We start from the raw sequence: 6,182 nt of genomic DNA on the forward strand, positions 1-6,182 counted from the left end.
TGCTGAGACCACTCTCCGCTCACCTGAAGGTACCGGCAGAGAGACAAAGCCACGTGGGTTCGGGGCCGAGATCTCCAAGCCTACTCGGATTGGAGTCGAGCATCCTCCACCCAGATCCTCCAAATTCCAGTAGGCGGGGGTCACACCCACCAACTGGCCCCCTGGCACCGTGTAATCCCATCAGTGGCCAAGACTCTGAGACTATAAAAACCAGCTCCCGGAACCGCGCGGCCGCATTTGCAGCCGCGCGACATCTTATTATGACATCTCATTCCTACTTTGACAAACTGGCAGGCTACCGAATGTAGCCTGCCCACACGGCAGAGTCTGGCAAACTCCCCGTGGCGTACCCAATATGCCAAATACCAGTAACAATGATGGGTCTCATTCTCCTAAAGAGCCTTGAATATAATCTCAGGGCTAGGATGAAGGAGACGTTACTGGGGCCTGCTCGAGGCAATCGACGAATAACAGGATGATCTGTGATCTGTGATCTGTGACCTGAAAGTAATTTAATTTGATAAGACATTTTACATTAAATATGAATGTATGGTTTATTCAAATTTTTAAACCTAGATTAATCTTTTTGAGTGTTTAAAAATTATCTTAGGCTGGACATTTTACTGCTCGGGTGCAGCAGTGCTGGGTGCCTGCTTCAGGGTCACACCTGGCGGGCGGTGTCACGCTTCAGGTACCTTGTGCATGCGCACTTGACAGCCACACCGTCTTCCCCACCTGACTACACCCTCCCACCAAAGCACAGCTTCATTCCCCTGCTTGATTTTGTTCACGAGTTTTTAAGGAGCCAGGAAGATCACTCCAAAGGCTACATGCATGTTTTGCTGGTGGGAGAACCAGATTCGATCCCTAACTGAATGGTGGCGCCCCAGTCCCCTCAGGCACCAGCTAGAGAGACCCCTGAACACTGAGCAGGCTGGGTGCCATCCTCAAATAAAATAATTTTTAAAAAAATTTTTATTAGTGAAACACCATGAGGTACAGTTATAGACTTACAAATTTTTGTGCTTGGGTTTCAGTTATACAATGATCAAGTACCCATCCCTCCACCAGTGCCCATTTTCCACCACCACTGATCCCAGTATCCCTCCCACCCCACATCCCCCCCATCCCACCCTGCCTCTGTGGCAGGGCATTCCCTTTTGTTCTCTCTCTCTTATTGGGTGTTGTAGTTTGCAAAAGAGGCAATGGGTGACAATCATGTTTGGTCTATAGTCTACTTTCAGCATGCTTCGCCCATCCTGGGAGGATCCTCCCAACACCCTTTATTTGGTGTTCCCCTCTTTATCTGAGCTCCCTTTCCCCCTAGCATGTGTGGTTGGCCTCCAAGCCATGGAGTAAAATTCCTGGTACTAATCTAGGCCATTCTTGGGTGTTAGTCTCCTATTTTGTTACTTTATGTTCCCCAGATGAATGCAATCTTTTTATGTCTATCCCTTTTTTTCTGAGTCATCAAACAAAAGAATTTTCAGGGACCTGAGTGATAGTACAGAGAGGAGGGCGCTGTCTTGTACTCAGCTGATCCAGGTTCTATCCCCAGCACCCTACATGATCCTCCCCGAGCCTGCCAGGAATGATACCTGAGCACAGAACCAGGAGTAACTCCTAAGCACAGCTGTATGTAGCCCCAAAATAAAATAAAATAACAAAAAGAACTTTTGAAACAGGAAAACCTTTTACATCCTGGTGAACATTAGGTCACATGGTTAAGCTGTAATCAGTCTTTTTTTTTTTTTTTTTTTTTGCTTTTTGGGTCACACCTGGTGATGCACAGGGGTTACTCCTGGCTCTGCACTTATGAATTACCCCTGGCGGTGCTTATGGGACCATATGGGATGCTGGGAATCGAACCCAGGCCAGCCGCGTGCAAGGCAAATGCCCTCCCCACTGTGCTACCGCTCCAGCCCCATGTAATCACACTTTTATAAAACATTTTCTAACTTTTGGTGGGATTACACCCAGAGGTGCATGGGGCTTGCTCCTGGTTCTGCACTCAGGGATGATTCCTGATGGGGTTCAGGGACTACACCTGGTGCCAGAGATTGAACCACCCCACCTCGTCCACGTGCAAGGGAAGCCCCCCATCCCTGCCTCCTGCTCCCGCCCTTTGATCACATTGAAGAGCTGAACAGAGGGTTCTGGGTTCAATTGTAATTCCAAATGTGGAAATGAAAATTGTTAGGATTGAAGTTTAATATACTATTAAAAACTTCGGAATTTACGTGTCCATATTATACACAAATCTTAAACAAATCTTGTTCATACAGGAATCAGTTGGCAAATTTTTGTTCCTGGTTGAATAGTGCCCCCTGCAGGACTTGGGAAGGTGGCTGGACCGCAGAGCTTTGGCCACGGTTGTAACAAGACCTGGGTTTGGGGTTTGGTTCCTGACACCTGTCAATGTCACTGTCCTCCCGTTGTTCATCGATTTGCTCCAGCGGGCCCAGTAACGTCTCCATCGTGACAATTGTTACTGTGTTTGGCATATCGAATACATCACGGCGAGCTTGCCAGGCTTGCCGTGTGGGTGAGATACTCTCGGTAGCTTGCTGGGCTCTCCGAGAGGGGTGGAGGAATCGAACTCGGGTTGGCCATGTTGGTCGCTTGCAAAGCAAACACCCTACCCACTGTGCTATACACCACAAGAAGACAAATGGCCTTTTCCAGGGCCATAATTCCAGGACCCTCAGTGAATGCCTGCCATCACAGACACAGTATCGAACCTAAAAGTGCTATTTTCCCTATATCCACAATTATGAGAAAGTTTATTTATTTATTTATTTTTCATTTATTTGCTTTTTGGGTCACACCTGGCAATGCACAGGGGTTACTCCTGGCTCTGCACTCAGAAACCACTCCTGATGGTGCTCAAAGGACCATACGGGGTCCTGGGAATCGAACCCAGATGGGCCGCGTGCAAGGCAAACTCCCTACCTGCTATACTATCTCTCCAGCCCTTTATGAGAAAGTTTAGTTGACACTTTTGTCACAGAGATGAATAATAAATACTAATTAAATAATACAATGATAATACCTGCTCTAACAAAAGTTATGTGGATGTGATTTCTTTCAAAAGTATCGAACAGCTGGAACAATAGTACAGTGGGTCAGGCATTTGCCTTATCTGCAGCTGGCCCGGGTTCAATCACTGGCATTCCATGTGGTCCCTCGAGCACTGCCAAGAGTGATTCCTGAATTCAGAGCCAGGAAGAGTAACCCCTGGTGGGGCTGGAGTTATAGCACAGCGGGTAGGGCATTTGCCTTGCACGTGGCCTGCCCCGACCCGCGGGACTATTCAACGTGGATAACCGGAGAGGGTGCGCGAGTGGGAAAAAAGACAGAAGAATGGGAGCAAGACAAGACTCTGATCAAGCTCCAAATTTATTTCTCCCAAACTAGGCTGGAGCGATAGCACAGTGGGTAGGGCGTTCGCCTTACAAGCGGCCAACATGGCCGACCCGAGTTCGATTCCTCCGCCCCTCTCGGAGAGCTCAGCAAGCTACCGAGAGTATTCGATATGCCAGACACAGTAACAACAAAGTCTCCAATGGAGACGTTACTGGGCCCGCTCGAGCAAATCGACGATCAACGGGAGGGCCTTTGCCTTTTACCTTTTAGCTTTTTATAACTGATTACATGAGGAAGTGGGCAAAATGGGGAATTAACAAAGCATGCAGATATTAAGTGAATCAGAGTATGATCCCTAACGATGGGCCAATGACAGTTATCTCAGCGTAGCTCAGAAACTTACACCACGTATTTTAACACTTTTCCAAGAAGAGATTAGTTCCTAAATTACAGGTCAGGCTGTACTGACATTTTGGCTCCCGGCAGCGGCTGACCCGGATTCAATTCCCAGCATCCCATATGGTCCCCCAAGCACTGCCAGGAGTGACTCCTAAGTGCAGAGCCAGGAGTAACCCCTGTGCATCGCCAGGTGTGACCCAAAACGAAAAAAAAAAAAGAGTAATCCCTGAGCACAGCCAGATATGGGTCAACACCGCCCCCAAAAGTATCGAGATATTCTTACCCAATACTGTGTACTGCATTTGCATGTCTAGGCGCCAGAGTGATAGTAGAGCAGGGAAGGTTCCTACCTTGCCACGGCCAACCTAGGTTCAATCCCTAATACCCCAGAGTCCCACCTGGGCAGATTCCTGAGCTTAAAATCAGGAGTAGGGACTAGAGCAATTGTACAGAGCGTAGGGCATTTGCCTTTCACGTGGCCAAACCAGGTTTGATTCCCAGCATCCCATATGCTCCCCTGAGCACCGCCAGGAGTAATTCCTGAGTGCATGAGCCAGGAGTAACCAACCCCTGTGCATTGCTGAATGTGACCCAAAAAGAAAAAAAAAAAACAGGAGTAAGCCCTGAGCACCTCTGGGTGTGGCCCCAAACAAAACTCAAGAATTTGCATGTCTGGCAGTACTCCTACATAAAAAAATTTTAAAAAAGAATTTGCATGTCTGTATTATACACGGATATTGAATGTGATATTTTCAGACAGTGGTTGAACATGGGTAACAAGTCACAGAAGGAGAAGCCCTGCTTCTGGGACTACTAATTAGAATTAGATGAGATGATGTTGTTGGCCTCCTTTTGTGTTTGTGGGGGCAACACACCCAGTGGAGCTCAGAGTTTCTTCACAGGGATCACTCCTGGTGGTGCTTAGGGGATTACATCCAATTCCCAGAATTGAAGCCTGGTTGGTCTTGGTTCTGGGCATGTGTCTTAACCCCCATGCTATCTCTCCTGCCCATTGGTTTCCTTTTCTCTTTTCTTTTTTTTTGGGGGGGGAGGAAGTGGGATGGGGTGGTCATACCTGGCAATGCTGAGGGCCGACTCCTGGCTCTGTGCTTAGTAATTACTCCTGACAGGGCTCAGGAGAACATATGAGGGTCCCAAGGATCGAATCTGGGTCAGCCATGGGCAAGGCAAACTTCCAAACTGTTCTGACTCCATCAGCACTGTAACTTTTAGTTTTTTCCATTTTTTAATTTTTTTCTAGCACTGTGAATTTAAGCACGAGAAAAAGATTCTTCCCAATAAAGATCAGTTGAGTGGTGGAAGGAATGAACGGATGTTTCCTTTCTGGCTTCTAGCATCTGAGAACCTCAGCTTTTCCAGTTTTTCTCTATGTGTTTACGCGATGTTTTCCAGCAGAGGGCGCTGCTGATCCATGGAGCTAGCTGCTCCCTTTCTCCAGGCGACGCCCCCTATTAGCCTCTGTTTCCCTCTCTGAGTCCGTATGATGCTTGCTCTTCCCAGACGCCGGTGGGCCCTCGGGCCGGATCAGATGCTTTTCCAGGCTCCTGGACTGCAACATCCCAGCGCTGCTCCCTCCAGTTAGCACAGCCTGGGGGACAAGTCTGTCTCCCACCCTGGGCTGTCCAGCCCAGGAGGACCAGAAGAGTCCACCAGCCTGTCTCAGTCACTGCTGTGTCCCCCAGAGGCCCCCTGTGCCCACCAGACATGGAGGAGGCACTGTAGCACTGTCCTCCCGTGGTTCATCGATTTGCTCTTGTTGTTGCTGTTTTTGGCATATCGAATAGGCCACGGGAGCTTGCCAGGCTCTGCCGTGCAGGCGAGATACTCTCGGTAGCTTGCTGGGCTCTCTGAGAGGGACGGAGAAATCAAACCCGAGTCGGCCGCGTGCCCTGACCCGCGGGACTAGTCAACGTGGATAACTGGGAGAGGGTGCGCGAGTGGGAAAAAAGAGAGACAGAAGAATGGGAGCAAGACAAGACTCTGATCAAGCTCCAAATTTGTTTCTCTCACGCTAGTTTTTTATAATTGATACATGAGGGCTGGAGCGATAGCACAGCGGTAGGGCGTTCGCCTTATAAGCGGCCAACATGGCCGACCCAAGTTCGATTCCTCCTCCCCTCTCGGAGAGCCCGGCAAGCTACCGAGAGTATTCGATATGCCAGACACAGTAACAACAAAGTCTCCAATGGAGACGTTACTGGGCCCGCTCGAGCAAATCGACGATCAACGGGAGGGCCTTTACCTTTACCTTTTACATGAGGAAGTGGGCAAAATGGGGATTTAACAAAGCATGCAGATTTTCAGTGAATCAGGGTGTGAGCCCTAAAGGCAGGCTCATGGCAGTTATCTCGGGCGTAGCTCAGAAACTTATACAACGTATTTTAACATTTTTCCAA

The sequence above is a fragment of the Sorex fumeus genome, unplaced genomic scaffold, assembly GCF_029834395.1.
Source record: "Sorex fumeus unplaced genomic scaffold, SorFum_2.1 ptg000122l, whole genome shotgun sequence".
NCBI classification, from domain to species: domain Eukaryota; kingdom Metazoa; phylum Chordata; class Mammalia; order Eulipotyphla; family Soricidae; genus Sorex; species Sorex fumeus.